This window comes from Oreochromis niloticus, linkage group LG16 (genome assembly GCF_001858045.2).
Source record: "Oreochromis niloticus isolate F11D_XX linkage group LG16, O_niloticus_UMD_NMBU, whole genome shotgun sequence".
In the NCBI taxonomy this organism is placed as follows: domain Eukaryota; kingdom Metazoa; phylum Chordata; class Actinopteri; order Cichliformes; family Cichlidae; genus Oreochromis; species Oreochromis niloticus.
This window is the reverse complement of record NC_031987.2, coordinates 34,912,080-34,932,072: the sequence shown is the minus strand read 5'-3', so window position 1 is coordinate 34,932,072 and position 19,993 is coordinate 34,912,080. Positions and strand designations below refer to the sequence as shown.

At 38.2% G+C, this 19,993-nt stretch overlaps 1 long non-coding RNA gene across 1 annotated transcript; it reads left to right on the top strand.

Annotated features, from left to right (window-relative positions):
* The first annotated feature begins 496 nt into the window (after positions 1-496).
* LOC112844086 (uncharacterized) lies at positions 497-19,671 on the top strand. Its single transcript, XR_003216682.1, has 3 exons — positions 497-703; positions 1,303-1,395; positions 19,628-19,671. It is a non-coding gene; the product is annotated as an uncharacterized LOC112844086 (long non-coding RNA).
* The last annotated feature ends 322 nt before the right edge of the window (positions 19,672-19,993 follow it).

Sequence of the window (19,993 nt, the reverse complement as noted above, 5' to 3'; positions counted from 1 at the left end):
CAATCCCACCAGGTCAGTTTGGAAACAGTGATCTGTTCAAAGCTCAATGGAGGCGCGTACAATACCTCGCTGATGTCTTCTGGAGACGATGGAAAAAAGAATACATCTCAGGACTTCAGGACTGCCGCAAATGGAAAACAGTAAAGCCTAACCTACAAACAGGAGATGTTGTTCTTTTAAGAGAGACACTCGAACATAGGAACAACTGGCCACTTGGACTTATCACCAAAACCTTTCCCAGTGAGGATGGGCTTGTAAGGAAAATAGAGGTGAAGATTTTCCGCAAGGGTGAACACAGGTGTTACATAAGGCCTATAAGTGAGGTTGTGCTATTGGTGTCTAAGGATTGTACTTAAAAGCAGAAACTTTGTTTCATTGTATTTTACTTGCTTTTTACATGTTAGAAGAGGATGACATTCCACGGATGTCAGGCGGGGAGTATTCTGCCCCTCTGTTGTTACTTTATTGGGTTTCTTTGGCTGGGTCATTTCTCAGTTTTCCCACTAGTGGGCAGAATTACCCCTTGAGTTTGTGGCTTCTTCTTTAGTTATTTTGTGTGCACTACACTGCCCCCTTTGGTGATGTGTTGTAAGCAGCAGGAAAAGTTCACGCAGGCAGTGTGAGAAAATGCCTGGAGCAGAAAACAAGCTGCACAACTTTAAGCCCAGTTTACATCGCTGGGGAGTTTGTTGAACCATAATCTGTAAGTAATCAATGTCTAGCTTTATTTTCTGTAAGATTTGTTACTTTCATGTTACTTAAGAGGTTATTTGAACGTATAAGGAAAGATGTTTATGGTGAATGTAAAGCATAAGAAAAGCTATGTTGCTAACTTCTGCTTTTGGTTGCAAAATATGTCGATACTGATGCTTACATATTATTTTACTGTATGTTCACAGTCTTACAAATTAAAAGAGGAAAAAACGGTCTTCAGTTAAAGACACAAAGACAAAGTGATGTGTCCTGTCGTTCCTGGAACCATCTCCTCTTATGTTAAGCTCGCTGCATAGGGTGAATAGCCATACATTCACCTGAGGGCAGCAGAATGTCCTAATATGAGAACAAAGGGTTTATTTCATGATATAAGTTACCTTCTTTAACAAAATGTAAACTACGTTTCTGAGCTGAATGAAGTACAAAGTGAAGAAAAGCCAAAATGTAATGATGACACATGGTGTCAGAAAGTGAAAATGGTCATTTCCTTGAACCCTTTCTGACAGACACATCGTATATACTCCAGTATTTTTCTAAGATTATACATTTTCTTGTTGTGAATTGGTATCGGTTCTGGAAATTGCACAGCTGGATTTATCAGTTCTGCAGGACGAGCCACAGGAGAGCTCAGGAATGTGAACCCTGTCACAGGTCTCTATTCATCATCTACCTGAAATTGAGGTATTTATTATTTTGTCTGTTCCCATATCTTGGTCTCAACCACAGCTGTAGATGGGATTGATCTCTGGCTGATATTGATGAGCGGTCATTGCTCTCTGGAAATGCTGCATGGTAAAACACAGAGGTTTGTGTCCTTGTCAGTACTCTGCCATTCCTCAGGTGCAGGTATGGGAAACCGGCACAGGAGAGATCCTGTGCAAGAGAGAATTATGTTTTTTCCCCCCCTTTTTCCTGTACTTCACTTTTTTAAAGGCATTTATTAAATGATTAATTACTTCTATATTTATAATTCTATATTTATATAATAATAATAACAATAATAATAATAATAATAATAACAATAATAATAATAATAATAATTTATTACTTTATTAATTTCTAAAAAAGTTATCTGTAAATTAATTTACTAATGCATATTTTATTGGACAATTGATTATTAAAGTCACAAAAAACGAAAGAATGAAGACAATCACAGCTCCAGTGCCTGACTCAGATAGCTGTGGTTATCTACTGCAGTAATGTTTGTGTCATGTGACAATGCCCCCCAAAACAAACAAACAAACAAACAAACAAACAAAAAAGCCTAGTAGAAGGTTAAAATGATAATACAGGAATAAAGTAGGAGCAAAGTAGCAGAAATGCAACAAAATTCTTACAGGTCTTTGAAAATGATACTTGCAGACAGTAAAGTGATTGAAACCACTGCAAAGGTTTTAAGAACCAAACATAAAGCTTTCAAAAATAACAGCATGAATACTTTAAATATTCATTAGCATAGAGGAGACATTCCTTTCTCATACATCTGTCCTAACTGAAGATTATAGAAACCTCGTGGCCGACATCAATAAATAACAACCAGGTGGACAGAGACTGAACACTTCAGACTTCTGAGGACCTCTGTGCACAAACACCAGTGCGTCGTCATCATCATCATCATTCTGAAGGGCAGAAGATAAGTGACAAGAGGGCATTTATATTACACCACAGCAACTGGGATTGGCTGTCAAGGTGGGGAATACTAAGTACACTGCAGCATGTCAACTGTTGCATAAACTGTAAAAGTATATGAAATAGACCAGATCATCTATAATGTAAACATGAAAGAGAAAAAAAGGACAATGTGAGGATCTTAATATACAACCCAAATTAATAATATATAATAAAATAATAGGAATGTTGTGTAATATGTAAATAAAATAGGATACAATAATTTGCAAATCGTATACAGTGGTCCCTCGTTTATCGTGGGAGTTACGTTCTAAAAATAACCCGTGATAGGTGAAATCTGTGAAGTAGCCAACTTTATTTTTTACAATTATTATAATGCCTGTGTCTCAATCTCGTGGCCCATGTCACCTCTACTTGCAGCGCGCATAGTGACGTGAAGAAATATCTTTTAAATTTGTTATTCAAAAAAAGATTTAATATGAAGGCAATAGGCAGAGTGTTACAGGCATAGCCTTAAAGAATGCAGCCTCATGGGCAGTGTAGTCTGTGCTGCAGGGAGAATGGACTGCCATACTCGTTATGTGTCTGTGAGTGCGAGGGAGGGAGAAAAAGGAAAAGCTGAGCAGAAAACGGGAGATGGAAGCATGTAAATATAATAATAACCACTGCAGCCAAAAAGAGTGCCTGACGAGCCCAGCTGTAAGTACGCTATTAAGACTCGACTGTACGCTGTGTTCGTGTTTTCCTCCCAAACAATAAGTTCTGTTGGAGCAGCCTTCCAACGCCTCTCTCTGTCTCTCGCTAGCAAAGTAAAGCTAGTTTTCAGCAACGAGCCCAACACGAGCCCGACACGAACCCGACGTATCAGCCAGAGGTCCCTTTACTACGGTTCAGAGCTGCGGACCTGTTTTATATACGCACAGAATAGTTTACTATATGAGATCACTGCAAAAAGTGCAGCCTTACCTAATGTCCACCCTGCTAGGGCTGGGCGATATGACCCAAAATTCATATCTCGATATTCTTTGGCTGGATGGCGATATACGATATATATCTAGATATTTTTTTAAAGCCATAAAGTAAGAACAAAAAGAGAGTTCCTAGTCAAAGCTGTGTCCCCAAATCTCACATAGGCACTTTTATTAACATACAGCGTAGATGTACAAGAAAAAATTAATCAGAAATAAATTATCAGCATTTATTAAATAATAATGCTCCATAAATAAAATAAAACAATGCTGTTTTTGTGCATAACTAAAAGCTCACAATTGTGCAGTCAAAATGTAAACTAAAAGACGCTGAGCATAATAACAAAGACAGATTTCACAGCTGCTCTGTTCCCAACTTCTACTGCGTGACTGACAGCCTGGAGTTTGAAATCCTCTTTGTAACCATGTCTCATAACAGGTGCCATTTATGGTCCTTGTACACACACAGTACGGTAATATTACGTTGACGCAGAGTATATATTACTCCACGAGGCTCCTCGGTAGCCGTAATGCTCCAACAATCCATCAAGCAGTGCAGCTCCGTAGCTTACCAAAGTCGTACTAAAACATTTTTTGAAAGGTTTCTGAGCGCTGTGTTTTTTTTCTGTTCTCAAACTGATCTCCCTGTTGGAGCTCAGTCTGGGAGGAGTTATTTTTTTTCTCCTTATCTTTCCTCATGTGGTGCATTTTCCATTGTTATACCTCTCTGACCTGTCTTCCCCATGTGATGTTTTTGTGTAATGTATGTATGGTCAGAGGGTAAGATGGCACCGCCATTGCGTGCAATAGGTCGGCAGCCTTATGAAATTTCCCCTTGTGGGACTAATAAAGGTATATCAAACTTCAAACTAAACGATATTGTCACATCTCATATCTCGTATAAAAATATATCGATATATTTAAAAACTCGATATATTGCCCAGTCCTACACCCTACTGTTACTCATTTTATATTAATATTTAAAAGTCTAGTTGGTATTGGTATGGCGAGTAACCTTCAGTAATAGTAATAAATCACACAGCAATAGTACGTATGGTACTTGTTGTGTTTGTGGGGAGGAAACTTACAAACATACAGTACAGCACTTCAGAGTCACACTGCTAGTGATCAAAGTAAATTTGACAAGCTGAACACATTCTGTACTGTACAGGAGACACTGCACGAGACTGATTGACAATGGTCAAAAAAAAAAAAAGCATGCAAAGTTGCACAAAAAACAGCAAAGCCGTGAAAGGTGATCACTGTATACCAATATTATAATATTATAAACAATAGAATATAAAACATGTTGAAATGTTGAAATTGAGACAAGTCCATTTGAATACCATGGCAGTAACAGGTCATAGTTACTGGACTAATGTTGTCCCAGTGTAATTAATACAGGACATTACTGAATGATTCTACTGGCTCAGCAGTGCTGGATCTTTGGCGTATTATTCATGCTACAACATGCTAGATATTTTCAGCTGGTGAAAGGTCTGGACTCCACACAGGCCAGTTCAACACTCTGCTGCTACAAAGCCATGCTGCTCTAATACACTAATGAGACATAGCATTTTATCCACCTGCCTAATATAGTTTTTGTCCCCGCTGGTCAAACAGCTCTGAACTACTGAGGTGTGGACTCCACTAGTTCCCTGAAGGTGTGCTGAAAAATGAAGGTGAGAGAAATCTCAGAAGGGATTTTCCTTCAGGCCTGATTCCATTTCAAATGAAAGCACTAGAAATATATAACAGAGTACTCTTGGGAGCAATATGAGCACCTTTGTAAAATAAAGTTTTTTATATTCTGCATCATATATCAGGGTGCTTGTGTGAATGGGTGTGATTGGGTGAATGAGTTAGTTGTATAAAGTGCTTTGAGTGCTCAGACAGAGTAGAAAAGCACTATATAAGAACCAGTCCAATAACAACCTGGTGGATGTTCAAAGGTTAATTTGTCAGGTCATTCTTTTAACACGTACGATTTTACGTTTAAAATGATGATTATATTTATCACCATAGCAGTAGTCCATTTTTTGTTTCTTTCCACAAAACAAACAAACAAACAAACAAACCTATTCAGCTAACAATGCATGTTGGACTTTATTGTAACAAGTTCATCAAGGTTTTCATGGTCACACCTAATAATCCAGCTGCTTTCCGAAGGCCTCAGCGCCCCATTGCTCATCTGTCAGCATTCACCATCAGACTGTCACAGTACAGCAGTAATGGTGTAGTGTTTCTATTTTGAAGGTCACTTACCACTTTAAAGTGACAGGAGAAAGCAAGGGGCCTGTGTGTCATTCCAGGCCAATACCAGTTTGACATCCGCTTCCCTTGATGTTCAATCACTGTGATTTTCCGTTTCCCACTTGGGCTCTGTGATTCTGCAGGCCAGTCTGCTCAGGCAGGTGGGAAGTGATGAATGTGGCTCAGGCTCAGGCAGGTGGAAAATGATGAATGGCAACAATCACGTCTGACCATCAGTGGACAAAGTGCACCAAGCAGCAACATAATGAAAAAGATTGCTAAAGGACTCCCGTTAAATGAGCAACTCTTTCATGATGTTTTATGTGTCTCTGTTAATTAACGCTGATCTTTTGCTATTATCATATTTATATGCAGCTTACTCAGCTAGCAGGTTACGCTTGTGAGCCGTTATTACATTTAGAACATGTGAATAAATGCATAAAGTGAAGGAGGTTAGTGATTTTGGCCTTAGGATCAGATATCCTGCAAAGAATATCTTGTAGTCATCCAGTCCCATCTCGTTACATAACATGACTCTTCTAGGCTGAAAGACATCCCTCCACTACTGAAACAGAAGCCATGAGAATTGAACAGAACAACAGCACAGAACACTTAGTTTTATAAAACTAAGTGTTCTGTGCTGCTGTTGCAGCACCAATCACAATAGTCATTATGAAAGCAGATGGGACGCCTGTTACAGATATGAGAACTTTGCCTTTTAGCATTTAGTTAACGATGTTAACGAACCCAAACCATGAGCTTTTCATAATCATTTAGATTTGGTACTTTAATCAAACTGGGACTAAAAAAGGAAAATTATTAAAAACAAACTGGAGTTTATACTTTTTAATCATATATATTCATGTCATTCAGATATAAAGGTGCATCTATTCTGTTTATATAGCCACTTTAAAATGTCAGCCAGTCCATGAGAAGTCTGTTGCAGCTTTGTGCTAAATCTCTGCATGCTTCTCTGTTGTAATGAGATCTCCTGTCAATAACACGGCGAGTATAGCCCTAACTCACGAAACCACTAAGCAGCCATTTGTTTGTTAAGTGTTTATTTCTTTCAGGGACTACGTACAAAATACATTAATCACAAAGGGGGGAAAACAAATGCTTTGTACCAGATTTAGCTACCAGCTAATTTCCATGTGCAATCCCTGGGTAGGTAAAAAACAAAACACTCATGCAAACACACATACACAAGCACACAACCAAAAATCTTAATCTCATAGAAACAGAATTTTATAAAAAGAAAAGGTAATGAAATGAAGACTGAGTACTCAAAATCCATTATTCACACCATAGAAGAATTTGTAAGGTTGATCTCAAAGCAGGGCTGAAATACACCATATATATGGATACAATATTATCAAAGCTTAACATTATATTCAGTAAATATATGACATCAATGATATGAATATCAATTCTGATTAACCGTCAATGAATTCCTATTATGTTTAAAATGAGCTGTTATATTTCAGTATATTTAAATACATTTTTCCCATGAACATGGATATTCACGAGAATGTTTTGTGTTTATTCACTTGGATCGTCTTCCCCTTCTTTTCCAACACTACTCTTCCCAGTTGTTAGCCATCACCATTTGTCCATCTGTATCTGGAAGTCCCACAGGATCTTAGCTTGGTCACTCTCCACCACCCTAGGGGACATTCCCCATTCCGACCTCTGGACTTCCACACTCAGCACAGATGTTCTTGTATACTATGCCAGCCACATACATGCTGCTGTTATGTGCTGGACTGTTTCAGGGGCATCTTTGCCCACCCTACACCTGGGTGGTAGACCCAAACCTCCAGCATATTGTACTTTGAGCTTATTCCTGTGATGCCATGATTAGTGCCTCTGTAGTCTTTCAGTCCAGCCACTGGTAGGATTTCTTGACATCAGCCACTTCGTCTATCTGCCAGATTTACACGCTATGCAGGGGCAATTTCCTTCAATGATGGTTCCCGTTCTTGCTCCTCGTCTTTCTGCTACCAAGCACACTCAGTTGTAGCCATCTTCCTGATGTACTCATGCATCATTGCCGTTTCATCCTGGATAGTGATTCTGACACCTTCTTTCCTCTTAGCGTACAGTTTCGAGGTGCTGGATTGGGTCAAAATCTCCATTTATGGTAAGAGCTTCCTGGTCTCGATACCAGTGGTGTCCATCTTCTCCATTGGTCAGCTTATTATCTCAGCAGGGCGTAGGTGTTGATTGCCTGGACCTCGTTTTCCGTTTTCCATTCAGCTGACTCCTCAGGACTTGCATTATTGCGGCCATTATTTAATACAGTGCAGTATAAAATGTAAATGCTCCACAAATGACAAGACAACAGAAACTTCAGTGTTTAGTAGAAGCTGCTGGTTTTGCCGGTAAGGGTGATGCTATCATGAGTGTTATGTCCCTGGCCTAAGAATAACCTTTACATAAAATGAGGCACGGCTCCAAACTCCAACAGCTCTGAAGGAAAGGTCAGCAAAACAGAATAATTTAAGATTCTAAATTCATTCGCTTCAGCAGTGAGCAGTGACAATGTTCTAATGTTCCCTAGTATTCGTTAACGAAAATAAAAATAAAAACAAAACAAAAAGACAATTATCCACTCTAAATGGGGTAAATCACCATAGTTACTTACTATACTATATACTATTACTATAATATAAAAAAAGATTTTTTAAACAAAATAACTGCAAATAACAGAGAGCTGCAGAAAAGACAACAGCAAATGAAGTGGCAAGACTTGGAATACCAATTCTGTAAGTAAACACTTATCAAACACTGCTTAAAGGAACAAGACTCACTTCCATCATGGTGCTCTAGTTAGAATTACAGCTTAACAATAGTTCATTAATATGGTTAAAGGCCGCCCACTTGGGGAGGCAACCTGCAGGGGTGAGTGCCCTAGTGATGTGTTGGTCATGACTGGGGCACCAGTTATTCACCTGTGATGTTTCACTGCAGCCCTCACTGCCACTCTGCACTGCAACTTAAATGGTGCTTTATACTTGTTTCCCGGTGTTTACTCTCACATGCATAGGAGGGAATTCCAGCAAACATGACTGCAACCCTGACGGACAGGCTGTGATCGTCGTTATCGTTGGTAGCCAGCTTTGTGTGACCTGATAAGTAAGTAAATCCAGAACATGGAAAGATACCCTGGGTCAGGGGCGATTTTAGCCCATTTTTGGGGGTGCTTCAGCACCCCCAAAATGAATCAAAGCACCCCCAAAGATTTCTTACTTTTTTTGGACAATATTTGCTGTTTGTGTGACACACTACTAAAAATATAAAAAGCATACAGTACTTAATTGAGATGGAACATTTTAACAACAAAAGTAGAGATAACCCTACCCCCCTCCCAAAATGGTTTGTTCCAGCCAGCCTCCCTCCTTCTCTGGCTCTGGCGTGTTGCTGCCAGAGTTATAGTGGCTGGGACCTGAGATACAGCGGAGCGGATGCATAAGTGCCCGGCTTAAAACAGGACATATTAGCTGCATTTAACCTTCAGTTACTCTTTATATAGTTAGGTAGGAGTCAGACCATGTTTCTTTTTAGCTGAAAAACATTACACCAGGTAACCTGCTGTGTTGAAAACGTGTTTCCCGCCTATGTTTGCTACCCTGTCCTACTCTGTAGTAAATTCAGCGATATTTGATCGTCCTGTTGCTCCCATTGAAATTTATATAGCCTATTTAAAATCTAAAACTTAACATTATCCGTAGCCTGCTGCTGTTACCACTGTCCTGTTTGAAATGTAATGAGAGAAACTGGTTATTTTATCATATGTGCATGTGTTGATATTGAACCCAAGGTGCTAACTAGCTAACTGACTGGATGTCCATTAACCTTATAGCTCCTGTTGTGTGTGTGTGTGTGTGTACAGAGAGACAGCCAGGTTCATAATGGATATCTGAGGAATTTTTTTCAAAAACAGGAGCCACATTTAGGTAAAAGTGTAAAATCAAATGATCCCTCAATAAAGGATAATGTTGGATAAGTGTTTGAATATTTATATCTTTTATTAGATGTACATGTGCTTTGGTTATTTGCCCTTTGGTTGAAAGTACACTGAGAGAGGACTTTTTTTTATTAGTGATCTTAATAATATTTTTTAAAAATCTAATTGAATACAGTCTATTTGTGTGTGATTGTCAGTCCAAAGAGGGAGAGAGGAAAGTGGAGAACATGAGGAGAAAGTACAAGGTCAGGAAGAACCAGGTAAGAAAACAGACAGGGAATACTAACAGGCAAAACAGAAACTGTTAAACTGGCAAAGGAAACAAAAACAAACTAATTTTACTCATACAATCTGGAAGTTGTGTTCTCCCTATATTAAAGCTGCTGTACAGAATCTGCAAAACAAACTGGGTTGTCGGCCCTGGCACTGCATTACCATATTGAACTTTAGTCACGGTTGCCAAAACCTTTTTGAAGCTCAAGAGTGAGGCTGGTGCCATCCCAGATATGTTAACATTGTACAATCTTCTGGATAATCAGATCTTCCCCAAACTGAAAACTGTTATTCAGGTTGCCCTAACAAACCCAGTTAGCAGCTGTAGCTGTGAAAGGTCTTTTAGTGTCTTGAGTCAGCTCCATACCTGGCTGAGAAGGACCATGGGTCAAAGCAGACTCCAGCCCCTGGCTGTGATGTCAGTTGAGAAAGAGATGCTTGAGAGACTTGACCACCAAAATGTGATGGACAGATTTACCAACCTCAAGGTGAGGCGACATAGGTTAAAAGAAAAGAAAAAATCTGCAGAGCCATAGTAGTATCTGCAGTAAAGATCTTTTCATACACTGTATACATTGTACCATAGGCCAAGGTGTCTCAATTTTTCTAATTTTTTAATAATATTTTGTACATTTCAAGGACTCTTCTATTTTTGGAGTGTATTTTTATCTATCTGTATTATATTATACAAACACATTAAAAGTGAATCTCTGTCCAAAAAATGCACTCAGTTTACTTTTTACTCACTATGAGCATCATTCATTATTCTCCAGCAGTAAGTAAGGTTAGGATATGTATTTTTTAAAATTCCAATCCATTCTTCTTTGGCAGCATTTAAATAACCTTTATCAGATTTGATGGTTTTGTTACAAACTTTTCAAAAAAGTGTTTTGCTTTTCTTTCACAAATGTGGGGATTAAATAGTGTTAAAATGTACAAAACAATGATGTCATGTTTTGTAACGAGGACCCAGGCACAGAGAGACTTGATGAATTTAAGAATCTTATGATTTAATAAAGAAATTTGGAGACTTGCACAGAGAGGGTAAAATTATGACGACTAATAATGGAGATGAAGACAACAGACGACGAGGACAGGGAGGAACAGGGGTTTAAATGCACCAAGGAGACAGTCAGAGGGAACTCGGGACTGGAGACATTTAAGGATGCAGGGACTGACAGAGACGGGGAAGAAGTCTCATCGTGACTAGTAAAGTTTACCTTACCTTGCCACGTCAAGACTGGGCCAAGAAATATCTCAAGACTGATTTTTCTAAGGGTTTATGGACTGATGAAATGAGAGTGAGTCTTGATGGGCCAGATGGATGGGCCCGTGGCTGGATTGGTAAAGGGCAGAGAGCTCCAGTCCGACTCAGACGCCAGCAAGGTGGAGTACTGGTTTGGGCTGGTATCATCAAAGATGAGCTTGTGGGGCCTTTTCGGGTTGAGGATGGAGTCAAGCTCAACTCCCAGTCCTACTGCCAGTTTCTGGAAGACACCTTCTTCAAGCAGTGGTACAGGAAGAAGTCTGCATCCTTCAAGAAAAACATGATTTTCATGCAGGACAATGCTCCATCACACGCGTCCAAGTACTCCACAGCGTGGCTGGCAAGAAAGGGTATAAAAGAAGAAAAACTAATGACATGGCCTCCTTGTTCACCTGATCTGAACCCCATTGAGAACCTGTGGTCCATCATCAAATGTGAGATTTACAAGGAGGGAAAACAGTACACCTCTCTGAACAGTGTCTGGGAGGCTGTGGTTGCTGCTGCACGCAATGTTGATGGTGAACAGATCAAAACACTGACAGAATCCATGGCTGGCAGGCTTTTGAGTGTCCTTGCAAAGAAAGGTGGCTATATTGGTCGCTGATTTGTTTTTGTTTTGTTTTTGAATGTCAGAAATGTATATTTGTGACTGTGGAGATGTTATATTGGTTTCACTGGTAAAAATAAATGAAATTGAAATGGGTATATATTTGTTTTTTGTTAAGTTGCCTAATAATTATGCACAGTAATAGTCACCTGCACACACAGATATCCCCCTAAAATAGCTAAAACTAAAAACAAACTAAAAACTACTTCCAAAAACATTCAGCTTTGATATTAATGAGTTTTTTGGATTCATTGAGAACATGGTTGTTGTTCAATAATAAAATTATTCCTCAAAAATACAACTTGCCTAATAATTCTGCACTCCCTGTAGACTACAGAAATACCTCCTTGTGTGGAGATTCAGAAATTCTTTTATTGCTGCCATATAACCTGCATTATTATAATTGCATTAATAACATGTTCTACAGCATTATTTGATTAGTAATATTTCTTACAGGGTTCATATTGTATTGAAGATGTTTGTCATCACATTGACCTTTTCTATTTACAGGCTTAGTTATGATTATTTTATACACATTGCATATCTGTGCTGATTTGGAGTTGATGTTTCATCCACAAGGGTCTTAAGTTTCATTGTAGAACATAGAACAAGGTTATTTATTGCTTTATATATAATTTGTGCAGTGAGAAAATGAACCAGATCTATGAATTTTAGAATTTTTGATTTTAGGAATAGTGGATTTGTATGATCTCTGTAACCAGTTTTATGGATTATCCCTATGGCCCTTTTTTGTAGTATAAAGATTGATGATAGCAAACATTTGTAAGTATTGCCCCAAACCTCTGCACAGTAATGCAAATACGGTGCAATCAAGGAACAATAGAGAATGTGGAGTGATTTGTGGTCCAGAATGTGTTTTACTTCACTCAAGATTGAAACACTTCTTGAAATTCTCTTATGTATATAATTTATAGACTTCCAGTTTAATTTATCATCTATAATCACACCAAGAAACTTATGTTCAAGTACTCTTTCAATTTCCACTCCATCTATATGAATCTGCAACTTGTGCATTTCTAAGGGAATTCCCAAATAAGATTATTTTAGTTTTACTTAGATTTAGCGATAGTTTGTTCCTGTTAAACCATTTTTTAATTTTGCACATTTCTGAAGTAATTGTATCCAGCAGCTCCTTTAGATTCCCCCCCAGAACAAAAAATATTTGTGTCGTCTGCAAATAATACTAATTTTAATATATCAGATGGCTTACAAATATCATTTATATAAATAATAAATAATTTTGGACCCAGTACAGAGCCTTGTGGAATACCACAAGCAATGTCCAAGCATGATGAGGAATGGACTAGTGATGGGATTTCCGGCTCTTTTTAGAGAACCGGCTCTTTCGGCTCGGCTCACTAACAAGAGCCAGCTCTTTCGGCTCCCAATCGGCTCTTCAGGTTGTTTTGTTGCTTTAATTAATGTATTATTAACAACAATATAAAATTATGCACAAAAGGAATTAATAATGTAAAAAACAACAACGTGGTTTTATTTATATATGTTTATATATAAATATATATGGTGGCCCCAAGAGACAAAGCACATACAAACTCTAAAGCACATTTCTAGCTTTAACTGAACTTCCAAAACAGAGCTACCTAGATCACTTAAATTACACAATTGAAAGCATATGTGTTTGTGTATTTATACACAAGCACTCATATATATTCTAATAATTTAAAAAAAATGTTCATTTACCTGTTACTACCACACACCAAATCCGGTCGTTGGTACTTCCTGGCTTGTGTAGCCACTAGGTAACAAAAGCTCAACACTGCGCCCTAGCATCCTGGAGCACTTCTGTTGTGTTTTGTACGTGTTTTGAAGTTTGTACGTGCTTTGTCTCTTGCGGCCACCGTAAATATACTTTTATTTATTCACTCCACGTAAAATATAATAAATAAATCATATAATACAAAAACCAACTATTTACATTTCAACTTTTAACTACTTAAATTTTCAGCTTTTTCCTTTTAAACAAATTTAAAGTGAAACAACACAAAATGCTGGAAACCACAACACAATTAAATATAAATTAAAATATGAAAACAAAAATAAGATGCACATTCTCTGTCATATGGGCCGCAACTGAAAATAGTTGTGGATGATTACTATACCTTTCTAATGTGACGCTGTTGTCCCTGGCTCTCTTTCTCTCTCTTTCCCTCCTGCTCTGTTCCTGTGTTACTGCGAGTGTAACTATCCTCCCCCCTCTTCCCAGCGCAAAGCACAAGGCTCGCGTGTGGAGTGAAGCAGGAAAAAAAGTGCGAGAGAGAGGGTGAGAGAAAGAAAAAACAAAAAACACACAGCTCCCAATAAGGAGCCGGCTCGCGTCATTCACTTCAAAGAGTCGGCTCTAAGAGCCGTTTCGTTCGCGACCGACACATCACTAGAATGGACACCCAGCTTCAAAAATTGTTTCCTGTCACTTAAATAATTTTTCACCCAGTGCAGTACAACCCCCCTGATCCCATACCGTTCCAATTTATTAATTGATATGTCATGACTGATTGTGTTGAATGCTTTCTTGAGATCCAGAAATAGTCCAGCTGCATACTGTTTATGATCTATAGCATTTGTAATCTCCTCAATTGATTCGATTAATGCCACAGATGTTGATCTTTTTGATCTGAATCCATATTGACTGTCAGAGAGTAATTTATATTTATCTAAGAATTTGTCTAATCGTTTATTAAACAGGTTTTCTAGGATTTTGGAGAATTGTGGTAGTAAAGAAACAGGCCTGTAATTTGTGAAGTGGTGTCTATCCCCAGTTTTATACAGCGGCACAACTTTAGCTATTTTCATTTTGTTTGGAACTTTTCCAGTCTGAAATGATAAGTTGCAAATATATATTAGAGGTCCTACAATTCCTTCTATGATCTTCTTGACGATTTTCATGTCAATATCATTACAATCAGTAGATGTTTTATATTTACGCATGTGTACAGTGTCAATTTTTTCTTTTTCCTCCACTGCTGTGAGAAACATTAGGGTTCCTATCAATCAGGCATTCACTACAGTCTACTGATGGCAGTGACTCAGGAATTTGTTCTGCCAGATTTGGTCCAATATTTACAAAATGATGATTAAAGCTGTTGACCACATCAGCAGTGTTTTCCATAATATTGCCATTGTCAATAAAATATTGAGGATAACTTTGTTGTCCAGAATTATTTTTAATGATACTGTTTAAAACATCCCATATTCCCTTCATATTATGTTTATTGTTGTTCAATGTTTTACTATAATACTCCTTTCTACATACACATATAATATTGGTCAACGTATTTTTGTATTTTTTATATTTATTTTCAGCATCTTTTGTTCTTTGTTTTAGGAATTCCCTATAGAGTGTATTTTTCTTTTTACATGCATTTTGTAAAGCCTTAGTGATCCATGGTCTATCTGAATATTTGTGCTTTCTTTTGTATTTTATTGTTGGACAGTTTTTATCGTACAATTCCATGAATATTCTTAAAAATACGCCATATGCAATATCAATATCAGTTTCTTTGTACACATTGTCCCAGTCCTGATTTAATAGATTGTTCTTAAGTGCATTCAGTTTTCTCTGTCCTTACTCGTCTGTATCTCAGTTGTTCTTCATGCTGATTTCTCTTATAATTAGTGTCATAAACTGCAAAAAGTGGTAGGTGATCACTGATGTCATTAATTAATAATCCGCTCACAATGTTGTTTTCCATATTGTTAGTGAAAATATTGTCGAGTAGGGTGGCACAATGTGGTGTAATTCTGCTAGGCCTGGTTATTTTAGGATGTAAACTCAAACTGTACATAGAGTTTAGAAATTTGTCGGTCATTTTATGCTTTTTCGGATTCAACAGGTCAATATTAAAATCACCACAGATAAACATAACTTTTTGATTTATTTTAGAGAATATTTCTTCTATGAAGTCATTAAATACTTAAATACTAGAGCCAGGTGTTCTATATATACAGCTAGTGGGGAGGGATAGCTCAGTAGGTAGAGTGGATGCCCCATCATCAGAAAGTCGGGGGTTGGAATGGGTCAAATGCAGAGAAAAAACAAGTAATTTCCCCACCGGGATCAATAAAGTATACGTTACTATTATTAAATTTTTCTCTTTTTCCTTATAAATTTAAATTTTTATACAGTGTCTTATTTTTGGATGAAGAGTTTGTAAATTTAACGATGACTCAGAGGATACAAACAAATGTTAATCTTAATTGGTATTTAGGTGATTTGCTTCCTGTGATCAATACTGAATGAATAACAATACCTTGGCTCCAAATGATTTCAAATTTCAAATATATATACATATATACACAGCAAATCCAACACACATTTCAAAGCCTTGTCAAACATTATTAACACAAAGTTTTTACTTTGATCCACCCTCTGTTTATACTTTGTTTTTTTGTTTATAGGGGTTTTCATTACATTTGCCGCATGTTAAAAAGCTAGAAAGGTGATTAAAATAAATAATTGCCTTTCTAATATAAAACCAAATGAAATTACTAAAAAAAATCCCCTTCCTAATTTCTTATTTTTTCCCTCACACTTCGTTCAATCTCAGTTTCACTAACAGGCCTGATTACTGATACACCTGACCTGTCTGGCAAAGTGAAGCAGGCTAACCTCATCATGCTAGTGATGTTCGATTCGTGAACGAATCGTTCAATACTCGAGAATCACTTTACTGAATCGTGAATCGAGAATCACTTTACTGAATCGTGAATCATGATTCACAAGCGCAACTGACTCACTGACTCATCCCTGTTGCTGTTAGCAAGCTAATTCCATTAGTAGGAATATATCTAGCTTATAATTAAAATTGTGGGGGAAAAAACAACAGCCAGTTGCTTAACAAAAACATTTCTACTCTGAACTGGAAGAAAAAACCCTGAGTAGAAGCTCACATCAAGATAATAGCTCCTCGGTTCACAGTAGCATCGCTCAGCTAGCATGCTAACAGCACATTTGAGTTACTCACCCCCTCCCTTGCTGTGCTGAATCATAGCATAAGCGAATCACTCAGGACTCACTAACCCCCTCCCTCCTGGCTCACAGCTCAAACGAGTTGAACAAATCACTGACTCACTCACCCCCTCTCTTCCTGTTACGAATCACTCACTCACTCACTCACTCACCCCCTCCCTCCTGGCTCACAGCTTCTTCTTCTTCTTGGTTGGCAACCAATGTTAAGGCGCTTTACCGCCCCCTGGCTCACAGCTCAGTGGACATTTAGATGAGTAAATATATATTTGACACATTTAAGGAAAATACCAATAAAATAAAATAAAAATAAATAAATGTTCCCTTTAGAATTTTTTTTGCTCGTTTTTGCTCTAAAAAAATAGTTGTTTTCTTTTACAATCATTCATCTTAGCAGTAGGATTTACATTAAAAGAGAAACAAATTAAGTTTGAGTGAAAATATACATTTTTGCACTCTCTGGTCAACTGACTCAGTGACTCAAATGACTCAAGAAACCCGATTCACTTTGGTGTGTGACTCATTAAAACTCGATTCAGTAAAAAGAATCGAATTTACCATCACTACATCATGCCACAGCCCAAAGGAAATATTTCTACTGTATTTCTTTTAATGTACTCAGTGTAGTTCTTCATAGTTGTTTCTATTATCTTTATCTTTTGTTCTAGTTATCTGTGTTATGTGTGAATTTTTTCTGTTTAACATCTGTTGTGGACAGCAAAGGAAGCATATGTCTTTACTATGCATATGGCAAAAGGCTAAAGGTTTGAAACTTTGAAACAAAGTCTTTGACATCTGTCAGTCTGGATGAGGTTTAACAGGCTTTGAGACTCCTAAGAAATCATTATTCAAAAATGGAGAAACTCGGAGTAGTGGAACTTTCCAGGAATGGCAAAATTACTCCAGGAGCACATTTATGAATCATCCAGCAAGGTCAGCGTTTATGATTCACCAATAATAAAGATCCTTAGCATTCATGGGAGAGTTCCAGACTTCTTCCTCCATAGCTTACACTATGATGCCGTGGGGCGATGTCTCACAGAGGTTTACCTGCCTCAGCCCCAGTGATGTGCATGGGAAAGTCCCTCGAGACCACCTCCGAGGGGACAACCACCACTTCGGGTTTATTACCTGGGACTTTTCACCAGTTGCCTTCTTTAGCTGGAGCGACTTTTTCAGGATGCTCAGGCTAACACTATGCTAACAGTTATAGTTTGTGCAAATTCTTTGAAAAACCTTTTTTGAAATGTAATATCAACAACATACTTTCTAACCCTAAGTCTATGTGGTTTAATATTTTCTTGCTTTTCTGATTGGCTGTCACAATCGATGGTGCGTAATCAACTCAATGTGCTGAACAGTTCAGTCACAGTGAGTTCATTTACACTGAAGCAAGAACAATGTTTACAGCAGAGGGAGTGTTAGTTAGTGGGTCCAGGGCTGTGATACGAACAGGTCCACAGATTATCTCCTCACTGGAGAAACTCTCACAGTAACTCATTCAGACAACAGAGAGGAATCAACTGAGGAGCATCTTAAATAGCAGGCAGTTAATGTCAGGACTGCCAACAGCTGAATCCATTATCTACAGGTGTGCTGGAGGCAAAGGTGGGAAACAGAAGGGGGAACGAGGCCCTGTCCATGCAACAGAAAATGTGATGACTGGTACACACACACACACACACACACGCAGACGTGTTTTCATATCTTTGTGGGGACATCTAACTGACATAATGCCTTCCCTAGCCATTTACAGTAACCCTAACCATCAAAAGTGAATGCCTGACCCTAACCCTGAGCCTAAGCCTAACCATGACCTAATTGTAACTCTGACACTAAAACCACGTTTAGAGTCTGAAAATGCCTTCACACTCGTGGGGACCTACATTTTGTCCCCGTAAATGTTGTTGGTCCCCACAAGTATAGTAAACTTCCAATTTTTGGTCCCCACGACAATATGTAAACACACACACACACACACACACACATACACAGAGGGGGAAAGGAGAGAGAGTTTGAACAGCGGAAACAGAAACAGGTGAGTCAACACAGGAGACTGGTGGACTATGACAGTCACATGACTAATCCTTAGATACTCTTCATATTTTGTGCCTTACAGTATGAAGAATTCCCCGATAATAAATGCTTATATCAAATTCTGAACTACAGATCAATCTAGAATGTATTTATCAATCATCTAACATTTAAAAAAGTAATGATTAATGCTTAATTAATGTTTCAAAGACCATGGAGACTTTAAAAAAAATGTTTTTTACAATATTCATTTTTGGAGGAAAAACATCTGTCATCACTGAATATCATCTCCTACAACATGAAAACATAACAGCCAGGCAGATTTAAAGACAAATTCAGCTTTAATTAATAGAACTCAAAACATACTTATTACAAACTAGTCTGTGCACTCAGAGCTGTGATGTTTTTGATCTATACTGTGATAATGTGTAAAGTGTGAATTATGTCCCTTTATCCCTCTGAGACCACCGTCAGTAATGCTGAAGTGTCACTGCTGCTGATTTTCACACACATGTGCATCCATGGACACACTGAAACCAAACCCACCCACCGCCATCACTGCCACGTTCATCTTTTTTTAGCTGCTGCCTTTAGGAATCACTGCAGCGGATCATCTGCCTCCGTCTCATCCTGTCTCGTCTCCTCTGTCACACCATTCTTCTTCACTACTTCCATGAATCTTCTCAGATGTCTTTTTTTCCCCTCCTGCCTGGAGCTCCTTATTCAGCATCCTTTGTCCAGTATATCCATTATAACTCCTGCACATTTCCAATCTCAACCTTGTGTCTCAAAGTTTGTCTCCAAAGCTGAGTTGTACCTGTGAAATACTCTCTTCTAATCAGTCTGTTCTGGTCACTCCCAAAGAAAATATTAGTATCTTAAACTCCACCTCCTTTCTTTTTGTCAGTGCCATCATATGTTTCTGCTTCACACTGCTGTGACAGGCCGGCCCAAACAAGCTCCTCGACTCTGCATTGTGTTTTTAAAGAAGACGAGGAGTCTCTGGTTGATCGATGCAGATTTGCTTCCTGAATGGAAAGATAACGGTGTCGGGTCAGTCCACACACTGCCCCACACAGCACGCTCTCTCTGGCAGTGATTACTGCAGCCAGCCTCACCTAACTGGTCACACCACTTAGGTTAGGTGAGGCTGTTTCCCCATCGCACTGATGTTTGAGGCGAGTGGATTGATACCATATAAAGACTGTTACACATGCATCAGCAGGTCTCACTGCCATTTTTTAAATATTTCCTTTCACTCTTGCTGCTATCC